This window comes from Sodiomyces alkalinus (genome assembly GCF_003711515.1).
Source record: "Sodiomyces alkalinus F11 unplaced genomic scaffold SODALscaffold_18, whole genome shotgun sequence".
Lineage (NCBI taxonomy): Eukaryota > Fungi > Ascomycota > Sordariomycetes > Glomerellales > Plectosphaerellaceae > Sodiomyces > Sodiomyces alkalinus.
In genome coordinates, this window is record NW_021167096.1 from 164215 (window position 1) to 176385 (window position 12171).

A 12171-nucleotide genomic window follows, 5' to 3' on the forward strand; every position below is an offset into this window, starting at 1 on the left:
AGCTTACTTAGCTTACTAGGTTAAGCGGCTTTAGTAACCCTAAGATCAATAATATTATAGCTTAGGTTCTAGTATAACCCCCCTATTATAATTTTAACCCGGGCCCCGGGCTATTAGCGGTTTAGAGAGCAGGAAGGCCTTTTACTAAGACTTATCTTATCTTAAAAGAGAAGGGATATCTCCTTACTCTAGTATCCTAGCTATCCGATATTCTAAGCCCTGCCTTTATCCTACGCGACTTTATAAACGCCTTTTTTAATATTTAGTGTATTATAGGTAGTGATCCTTAAGAGGAATCCACTTGAAATATATTAGATATAGACGTGGACGATATAGCATCCACTTCTGCCGCTATACTACCTACGCCCCGAGTGCCACGAATAATACAAGGTTATACCCTAAGAGAAAATATAAAGCCTATAGGCCTTAGAAGACTAGCGCTTAGCCGTGGCGAAGTAAGCGAGAGACGGGCGGCTAGTATTTAGCACGAAGTGTTTAAGAACTCGAAGCGGCCTTAGATAGATAATACTAACACTATAAATAATATAATACCGGAAAGAGGTAATAAATATTAAGTGCTGGTTATATCGGAGGAGACTACGGATCTAGAGAGTCTTATTCTCGGAGAGCGCGACGGTCTAGAATAAGAGACTACTATTATAGAGTCTCGCCTAATCGAAGATATATTAGTAGTGTTCTATATAATGCCTAGACGCCGAAATCGCCGGGAACCTCTGCAGATTACGCCTATTCGCGGAATAAGACTATCGCGTACTCTAGAAAGATTAGAAGACGAAGTCTCGGAACTAAGAAAACGAGGCAGATCTTATAGAGACGAAGAGTCTGATACTCAAGTTTATATTCGCGACCCCTAGAACGTTTAGCGACTTTATAAGAGGAGGCGTGTCCAGGTATCGGAACTAAGAAAACGAGGTATATCTTATAGAGACGAAGAGTCTGATACTTAAGTTTATATTCGCGACCCCTAGGACGTTTAGCGACTTTATAAGAGGAGGCGTATGCAGGTATCGGAACTAAGAAAACGAGGTATATCTTTTAGAGATAAGGAGTCTAATACTTAAGTTTATATTCGCGACCCCTAGGATATTTAGCGATTTTCTAAGAGGAGGCGTGTCTAGGTATCGGAACTAAGAAAACAAGATATATCTTATAAAGACGAGGAGTCTAATACTGAAGTTTATATTCGCGACCCCTAGGACGTTTAGTAACTTTATAAGAGGAGGCGTGTCTAGGTCTCGGAACTAAGTAAACGAGGCAGATCTTATAGAGACGAAGAGTCTAATACTTAAGTTAATATTCGCGACTCTTAGGATATTCATATAAGAAAGCGTGTTCGATTCACTGATAAGGCTGGTAATAGCCCCCCCTATTAGGATTCTTGAATAGAGGTACCTTCGGATTTAGCTAGCAGGGATAGATTCTTTTCGACCCGGGCTAAGTTAACTACCGATAAAATAGACGAAACAATAGAAGGAGAATAGTAAAGCAGGAAATATCGAACGACGTTAAGACCTTCCGGTATCTGCTATATCGTAAACGTATCCGTTATTATTAAAGTAAAGAATTATAGATAAGGTGGCGAAAGCGGAAGCGGTTATATTAGGAGTTCCGCTTAACGAAGACTAGTAGATTAACTCTGATATTCTTATCTTAGTCTTAGGCTAGGAGAGTTATAGCCTTTAGCGTAGCTAAATAACGTGTCTTGTACGGAGCCTAGGGGTATATACTAGTTAGTGTTATCGGTGCTCGCGGCGTGGCTAGAGCTTGGTTTTAGCCCTATTCTCGAAGTTAGAGATAGGATATACTAATTAATTTAGTATTTAACTTACCGTCTCGGCTTTTATACGGGCTTTACACATAGCGACTCGAGCTTTAAGCGACCTAATATAGTCCTGAAGTTAGTCGAAAATCTGAGAAAATTCGCGGTATACATTATCATAGCGCTGCCGCTAATATTCTTCGGGACGAAAGCTATTTACGTTAATACGCCGCTGCAGTATAAAAGAGGGGTATGGTTTATCCTAGTATCTAGAATCAAATATACATAGTATCTACTGCCTCAAAAGCGTCGTATAGCCAGGTTCGAATTCTATAAGAGAAGGTAGGATATAAGGCATAATAATAGGGAGTCTGGGGACCGTACGTAGGGTTTAATACGGCTGCATAGCAGAGTATCAGAAGAAATAGAGAATTAGGACTTACTACTTAGAGATAGTCAGCCATCCTAGCCTTAAGTACCTATAGTCGGACACCACTAGAGACGGCCTAACAGGTTAACTATCAGAGGCCCTCGGGCTTCTCTATTAATTAGTACGTTATACTTATAATCTTAGGATCCTAGTCCCTATACTAATATAGTTAAGTTTACTATATTAGAACGCTTTTATCTAAAGAAGGTATATACTTATTAGGTACCTACCTTAGGTACCTAGGTAGTATACCGTAGGTAGGTACCTAGGTACGAAGTTAATAGGTCTCGGGTATTAAAATAAGTGGCGATACTAGCTACAGGACCCGCTTAACACCTAGCCTAGAGGAACTAATTAAGAATTATAGCTAAGAGTATCCTAGTAGTTTGGTTCTGGTGGGCTAGTTAAAAATATAATTGGATAACGGCGATAAATTACTAACCGAAGTCCTAACTAGAAATCATTCCCCTAAACAGAACTCGTCGACAAGCTACAGCGAGCTTAATAGCGACGGTAACGGTTATCTCCGTTAGAAAAGGGGAAGGTTATAAGATAATTAGATAAGGGATAGTAGTCTCCTTAGGATACCAAAGATAATAAACTAGATGCCCCGGGGAGGTAGTATAATACTATAATATATCGAAGGGTCGAGTCTACCGTCGAAGTTAGGCAGGCAGGTATGATAAGATGCCCAGAGGTGGCGAAGATATTATAACCGAGTACTAAGATGCCTAGAGACGCACGAAGATATTACGAAGACGCACGAAGTCACTCTGAAGAAGTCAGATTATGCGAACAGACGACGATACATATCGGTTTACTATACTATATTAAGCGTCAAAGAATAATCCCGACCGGCCACCGATATCAGGAATACGGATTCCTTATTCCTGATATTACGGTACGATAGAAAGATATATTCGGCAGGCATTAGGGTGGTTTAGGTTTATAGCTCAGGGTTAAGCTATTATAAAGTCGGGCAGGCTATTATTTCTTCTATCCTAATAAGTCTTACCTTGGCGGTACACGATACTAAAGATCTTCTAGTTCTTCCGCCTCGTAATATAAAGCTGCGTGTAAACTGCCTAAACGGCCAACCTACCTACCGTCATCTTAAATAATTCTAAGCGCGCGATATACTACCGGCTACGGGGTTCCGTAAAGAAGAGATATCGACCTGTCTGCCTGCGTCTCCTGCTTTAAGAAGAGACCCCAGAACCCGATACTATGCCGAGCGCCTGACTATTACCGTATTGCGTTTAGTTCGAAGGGAGGGACCAGGTTAACGGCTTCCTCTAGCCACTTCGTAGGTTTCGAGACTCTTTAGTACGTTAATATACGTGGTAATGGTTTAGTTACTAATATAATACTAAAGTCCTAGTAATATTAGGTTATAGTGGTCCGTGATCTATATTAGCTAACTAATCAGGTAGCTAGATAGCTAGGTACCTCGTAGATTTCTTTACAGATCCGAGGATAGAGCTATCTCTTCCTCGCTTCTATATATATAATATATATACTTATTAGAGACTTTAAACTATAGTATATAATTTTATAGTCAGTTCTCTATCCACTTCCCTATCCGATCTTTTTTGCTCGGACCCGAACCGATATATAATGTATATATAGTAATAGTATAAATAAGGTGGTACGTAGGCTAAAGACTTAAAACAGGTTTCTGTTTTATGAAGTTACTAAAGAAGGTATATGGAGTTAGTACTACTCGCTACCTGTAGGCATACTGTGTTCTCCGTATATAGATTTAGTGCAGATGTATTAGGCGTCCTTTTCTCTTTTTAGATATATCCCTATATTAAAGCCTAAATAATACTACTACTGTAACTATATGAATATATTGTGGCTCTGGATCGTTAAGACATTATGTGGATAATTAGGTCAGTCCAGTCATAACACGTCGCATAGCCAAAACAGGACCAACGATGCTATAACTCCAAAGAAGATGTAGATCAGTAGTCGCTGCTCTGATCAGGGCAACGCAACTTGAACTGGAAAGATACCTTGAACCGAACGAAAGATATAGCAAAAGAGGATAATAATTAACGATAGGTGCCACGATAGGTTTATCCCGCGGGCGTCGACTAATATACAAGGCAGCCCAGCTGCTAGCTTCTGCCGTGGTCATATAACCTCCTGTAGCAGCGCACTAAAACCGTATCTGCACGGTTATAGTGATATATATCCTAGGACGAAAAGGTCCGATAATTCTGTTATCTATATTCTAGATTTTCCCTTTATTAAGACAACACACAACGCATTATCCAGATAATCTTATCTAATATTCTAAGAAGTGAATAAGATAAAGACAGTAGTAGGCAGTGGACCAGAAAATAGTATTCGAAACGAAGAGGAACAAAGTACCGTTATACTATTATAATATTTATATTTCTAGAAGTGATACGTGCTGAAAGCCCTACTATATCCCTAAAACTATAAGGTCTATATTCTGCTTCGACGAATATTATATCTCGCTCTGGTATTATATACTCGAGGACTATTATTTGAATCGACTTTACGAACTCGTTACCGCCGTATACTATTTAAGTTAGAAGAGTATTTTAAGTGAATAAGCAATATATATACCTAGTACGACGCTTTGTCCTGGATATCGAGTTTCTTAGCGAACCTCTCTCGAAAACATCTCTATATTAAGCGTATCGAGGACCTTCTAGTACGATAAGGGCGTAAAAGGATAAGAAGCTTATCAGGGCTTAGGGTATATACACTATACCGAGAGGAGCGCCTTATCACGGTGAGTTAGCTAATTAAAGATAGGATAGTCGAGATAGCTTATATTCTCCGGGTCTAAATCTAGCTCCTAGAGCGTTTTAAGCTCGTTAAATACCTAGCTCTCCTACGCGTTATGCTTAAGGTACTAAATCAGATCGATCCTAACGGTGGTATTACGAAACACGAATTCGGTAGAGTCACGGAGGTATAAGGATTCGTCCCGGACCTAGTCGTTATAACGCCTTCGCCGCGCTAGTTCAAGTGTATACGCCAAAACGCCCACGATACCTATACCTTTAGCTATAAGAATAACCGTCTTAAATTTATAGAGCCCGACGCGAGAGCCGTAGGGTCTATCTAGTATAACTCGGTTTCTAGATTCTTAAGCGGCCACGGGGCCTCGCCGTGACGCTAGAAAATTAAACCTACTCGTCCTTAAGGGCTCTCCTGAGTCGGATATAGTCTCTGCGTCGTATAACAGTGCTATGAGTCTATGCCCGTAGAGTAAATTATAGAAGGGAAGACGCCCTGGTAAGTAGACGTAAAAGTAATAACCCGGAAATACTCTTATCGGCTTATTCGTCACTACCTTAAAGCATTTAGCTTTCTATTCCCCGCCTACTCGGTCCATAACTCCAGAATAGGCGATATTCCGAGTAAGTCGAAAGATATAGGACGAGATCTAGAGACCCTATAAGGTATAGACGACCGCCCTGCTTTATAGTAATACACCTAATAAGACGTAAAAGACTAGTCCTCCTATAATACCTAGATATAAGAGGATATAGAGCCTACTAAACTAATACCCGAGGAGTTTCCTCGCGAACTATAGAGAGGAGAGGGAAATAGCTATAAAGCTTCTTATCGACTATTTTAGATTAGCTAAGGTAAGGCCCGTAAAGAGGGAGACGTACGATATAGCTAGAGAGGGCTAGCCTATCTATACTTCGCTCCTGGTATAGAACTAATACCCTATAAATAATAGCTTGGGTAGTGGTAATACGACCGGCCTAGTGATAAATAAGGTAGTATATCGGGAGAGAGATATTAAAAAAATCAATAAAAGGGTTTATTCTGCCTCCTAGGAAGATAATAAGTACGTTTACGGTCGCCACCGTCGCGGATCTTCGAGAGAGATCTCTTAAACCATTATTAGAAAAGCTAAGCGCCTAGCTATTAACTGCAAAGTATAGAAGCAAAAGGTAACTTTAATGCCTAGTTACTTCGGGCCAGGAGCCACGTCTAATAAGTGGAGAATACCGAAAGCGGGCGAGATAGCCTCTAAGAAATCTTAAAGTGTTAGGGGTGAATAGGACGATAAGGATAGTAAGAAATGCAATGGAAAAAGTACTATAAACGATGATTAGGTATACTAGTAAGGGATCTATAGTGCGTAGTAGTCTTTAAGTACCCAGGCGCTTATAACCGTAAGCGTAGGACAGGATAGGCTAAACAGAGCCCTGAGTACTTACTTATAACGTAGTCTTATTACTTATAGGCGCTAGTAAGACCTACGCCCCTAGGAAACGGTAAACAGTTCCCGGCCCACTATAGCGTCTATATAATTACTACTAGCGCTTATATACGGGTTAGCAGCGCTTATAGTTCTAAAAATATTAACTCTAGTAGCGTTTATAAGCAGTACTAGTATTATACTCTACGGTACTTCTCCCTATATATAGCAGCGCGTAACCTCTAAAATATATAAAAGTAACGTTACTCCTTAATATCGAAATCCTGTATTCAGTAAACTAGAATTCAGCTTATTAGATTCTTATTATCTTTCTTAAATACTAATACTATACCTATCGTCTTTATACTCGTTAAGCAATATAGCTCCTACTCGTAAGCTCTTTAAGTATACCCCTCGCACCGTTAACACTCGCACGTAAGGCATTATAAAAAAGGCGACTACTCTTAAAAAGCCGGTGTGCGAATTATAATCTACGTCGAAATAAACGCGGAGAAAGTTCTATTTAGTCTTAGGAAGATATCGACACGAGCTATCTTAGTCCTATAACCACCTATAAGCCCGACTATTTCGAATCTATAGCGGAATAAGAGTCTAATCTAACTACCCCTAAACCGATAACGCCACCCCGAACTTAACCTTTATCTAAAGACCTTAATCTCGATTACTGACGAATAGGAACACTCTCCTTATTATCTATAAAGGGACCTCTATCACGGCCGTTTAGTTAGTTTAATTAAGTAGGCGGAGGCTTTAGGGTAGGCTTAAGGAGGCATAGCGTGTATTTAGTATCTTTCTTAGATTATATCCTTATTAATAGCGTTCCTCGATTAAATTTAAGACCCGACTAGGGCATTCCATTGTTTATTCCTTATAAACTATTCCCCCCCCCCCTAAATTTCAGAGTGCATTATAGGCGCGCAGATTCGTTCGTTGGCGGTCAAGGGATTAAGGGATAAAGACGGGTTTCTAATAGAACTGCGTAGACGCAAAGACGCGGGCCCCGGCTTTAACACAGGACCACGACTTCTGCTTTCGAAATCGTATAGGTTCGCCTAATCAGACGAAGAAGGTGGGTGGGGGAGATAAGAAGAAAGGGCGGAGGAAATACGTCTCTGCCCCTCCCTTTTTCAGCCCTCTTTTTCAGCCTTCCCGTTTTTGCACGTTACTATTCCCGTACGCCTCTTCTGTTTTCCCTTATTATCTACGTCTCGGCACCTCTTTCTATTTTTCCTTCTGTCTCTGTTACTCTGATCGGGATTCGGTTGTTTTCTTCCGGTTCCGACGATTCCTTCGAGTCCTGCCACGGTATACGACGGTCAGCTTCTCCCGGAAAGGATATCACGATATAAAGAACTAAATAAACGAATAAAAAGACCTGCCTTTCTGCCTACCGTCACCCGAGGGATTCCACGCATAAAGGAGCCCGCCGTCTGCTGCCGTGTGGAACGAAGAGAGGCCGCCCGCGTTGCTTATATAAGGGAAGACTTCGTGGGATTATCGGACTGCGTAAGACTAGTTCCATGGCTTAGGGACTACGTGGGAGAACTACCGCGCGTAGCCGAAAGGACTACCTAATTACTAAGACTGCTTAGAGGTGCCCTGGTTAGGGCAACGAAGGATATTTATAGGTTATTATTTATATTAGGTTAAAACTGAGCGTTGATTAAATTATCGAAGCCTTAAGAACGAGGCGATGATATTTAAGGTCGTATTCGAACCGCGTAGATCCGTTATTAGGATTAATCTATATCGGGTTAGAGAAATACACGTGACCGATCCGGATTATATAAGGACCGTTCTATTGGATTCCCTGTATTCTGGCCCCTGTATTAGACAGTATATCCTAACTCGCTGGAGCGATAACGTCTTCACGCTATTAATTATAATGCCTACCTTACCTTAAGAAAAACGGCTACGGAGCGAGTGTACATAACTATATACAAGGATCGAATACATAATCGTACACTCTATTATCACGAAGTTAACTAATTTCATAATTCCGATAATATAAGTTAACTATTTAAATTAATAAAAATAAAGACTTAGATTGACTGGCTTTGATTGAATAATTTGAATTGGGACTATTGGGCGGCTTGATCGGATTGAAATTTGAATAGGAACGGTGATAGCCGTTATTCCTGTATATATTCGTCCAGCGTTCTTAGGCGGCCAGCATCTTTCTCTTACGTGCCTGTCTAGACGTATAGGTCTTATTAATATCCTTAGGGACTAAAAATTAGCGAGTCCGCTTATCGTACAAAAGCCATTTCTTATATCAAGCTATACGATATCCGAGCCATAAGCAGCGATCACGTTACTCGTCCATCATAGACGGCAGCTTTATATAAAGCCCCTCTATTTTAAGCTTCTCTTTCGTGAACCACTCTTCGGGCAGGTAATTATTAGCCTAGAGTAAGCCCTATATTATATAATCCTCGAGTAAAGGACGGGGCGCCTCCTTCTCTGGGCGGGGGGACCCGGGGGAGTCGTCTTGGTTAAAACGAGGGGCGGCGTTAAAGGGTTCCTATAACGTATTTAGTTAGGCGGATAGTAATTGCTAGGGGAATCCCTTCTCTAGATAGGCTATTAGGTTATTATACTCGATTATATAATCGAGAAACACTATAATAACGTGAAGATAGGATAGGACTCTAGAGTCCCTAAAACGGCCTAAAAAAACACGGTGTGTCCGGTTGTTTAGCAATAGTGCTTTCTTAAGCCTTTTAATACTTTCGGGGCATGTATCCTCCGGGCTTAGAGCCTTTAGTGTCCTTATAAACAGGTTAGTAGGTTCGCTAGAACTCAGAAGAGCGTTTAGGTTAATAGTCGTAATAGTGGCGCTATATTCCAGCGAGTGTATCGTGTAAGTATTTAGCTTATTAATAAAGCCTCGCAGAGTATAGTGGAATCCCGACTCCTTTTTACTAGTAAAGAGTACGCTATAAGCGAATAGAAAATGTATATCTAGCTAAGGTATTACGAGTAAGGCTTCGCGCGAGAGAATAGGATTAAAAAGATCTATTATAGACTTACGAGCTGGCGAATAGAGAATAGGAATATAAAGCGACTTACCGAAGTAGAATAATCGCCGTATTATATACCTAAGCGACCCTTCTATAAGGGCGAGGTAATAGTAGATTCTGCTAAAGGTAGGGTATATCCGTAAGACCCTGGTATACTATCGTTGGCTTATCCTGGCCTAAACCCGGTAGTCGCCCTAATTATCGCGTGCATTAATAGTTAATATACTATAACGGTATATATCTCCGAGATAGCAGAACTATATTATATTAAATCCGGGGTAAAGTTCTAATAAATCGGCTATTATTTAAATATAGAAGTAGAGAAAGGTGAATATACATTCGAGCGAGGCTGGATAAGAAGGATAGAGCAGGTATATAACGGGGAAGAAACCCCGAGTCTAAAATCGACCTAGTATATTAAGCGCGGATTCTTAAAGATTAGGGCTAGCGGACGGTTACTAAGTAATAGAGAAAAGGTCATAATACTTATTTATAAGGGTTATATATAAGCAGAGAAGCTCTCGCTATTACTCGACGGTATTATTTTCATTAACTTTATAGACTTTGGTGGTATCGGTGTATTATTTTTCGATCCCGATGATAGCTTTCTCGATACTATCGACTTTAGTAAGGAGCGTTATATTACTCATCTCCGTCCTCCCTAATTCCTTAATTAACTTAGTTAAGGGTTCTTCGTTAGAGGCGGAGATATTATAATCTGCCTAGTCCGATAGAGTTCCCTTATTAGCCCTGGTGGGAATGGTTGGGTTTGGCGTGGAGTCGTGCAGTTACATTAGAAAGGGCTGCAGGGAACTAGGGGTATCCCTAGATACGGGTATAAGTTAGTCCTGGATTAGAATTATCAGATTAGGAAGTAATCTGACTCGTAGTAGTTCGGGATAGTGATAGTGATAGTCGGGAAGAAGACCGAGAGAAAGACTACGAGAGTCTAAACTAAGGACTAAAAGACACGTACGTTTAGCTGTTCATACTGTGTAGTAGACTATCGAAGGGAGTCCCTCTAGCTTTGTTTGCTTTATCCGAGAGCGATAGAAAGTTAAAATAACGAGAGAACCAAGGTTAAAATAGATACTGCCGGATTAGGATATCCGAGTAATAAGAAGAAAAGTATCTAGGTGCTCGCTATACGAGAAAGAAGGCGACCTTTATAGAATTAATAAAGGTAGCTTAAGTAATGTTATATGTTAAGTATACGGGAGAAGGGATACGGGAGGAGGGATATAGGGTTGCTCGGGCGTGTTCGGTAACGGTATGGGCTGGGAAGGGGGAGAACCTCCTAGTCTCACTCTAAGCGCTACCGGTGATTCGTGAAATCCTTATACTAGATCGCCCTGTCCTCCACCGTCTTCTCGCCCTCTAAACACAGGGATACATACATAAATTCATAATTTGCTCCTATAGTGATAGTAACACCCCCGCCCACCGTGCTTACCCCCTTTTCTGCAAGAAAGTAAAGGGCAAGGCTATCCTCTTAACGGGCCGCCGATAATATATAACTTAGGCTCGAACATCCCTCTTTCACTAACTATATATATATATTAAAAGCGCACTTTTTCGAAAATATCTACACTCGGTTTCCCCTCCCTAGGCCTTAACCTATAGAATCACCCCCCTTACCGTAAAAGGGCCACTACGCTTTTAGGCGCCGCTACACGGAGTAAGGGTCTTAATCTTACCTACCTCTTAAGGGGGGGATCAGATTATCCGTAAAACTCGAGCAAATAACCGATCCCACGTAGGCGTCCAGATAAGACTAAGTTAACTAACTATCTAGCTCGGTGTGACCTGGAAGATTATCCGGGTCTAAGTTCGCGTCGAACCAGGATAAGTCTCTAAGCTTTATTAGTATGGCCTATCGACTCTCGGGCTTGAATATATACTCGTGTATAGTATTAGGACGACTTACGGATAGCTGGTAGGCTCTAAGCACGGATATAACGGCTCTCCTTGCTATCCTTAGTATACAGGTACGTTAGAAGTTACCTAGTATGAAATAATATATATGCGTCCTTACCTTGCGCACCCCTTAAGATTTAGCCTCTGCGAGTTAGTATTATAACTCTAGAGTCTAAAATTCCTACGTTTTGGCTCTTCGGACAGGGGCCTAGCCGCCTAGCAGACTGCTATAGGTCGTCTATAGTACGCCGTAACTTATAAGATATATAGATATAGAAGCAAGAAAGAATTAAGAAGAGGCTAAGATTATGGAGTTGACCCTACTCGTTGGATTTATGCTATATGCTTCCTCGTAAAGGCTGCCCTACCCTATACTACGAGAACTATTAAAGGGGAGCCGGGTCGAAGAGGTAACGCGCTGGTCCGTAAGGAGTCCGTAAGACCCTAGCCCTTGATAAACAAAACGTTCTTATAATGGCGCCTACTGATAAGACTCCGTTGCTTGGACGGCCTAACACTATAGTTATACCTAGATAGCCAGTAATAGGCCTACTTAGTCTTTGTCTCTTCTGCTTCTTCGGAAACACTTTTATCTTCTTTACTAAAAAGGTAGTCGATAGTAACCACGCGGCTTCCTTCCTATTTCTCTGGGTAATCCTATTTACCCTGAAGACGTTTTAGGACTGGGCTAGAGCCCTAGTTCTGGAGTGTACCGCGTCGGTAGCCTGCGGCCGAAGCTAGAAGCGTAACGAAAAAAAGCTCGGGCGTAAGGCAAACGTGCTCGGAAAGCTGCTCAGCG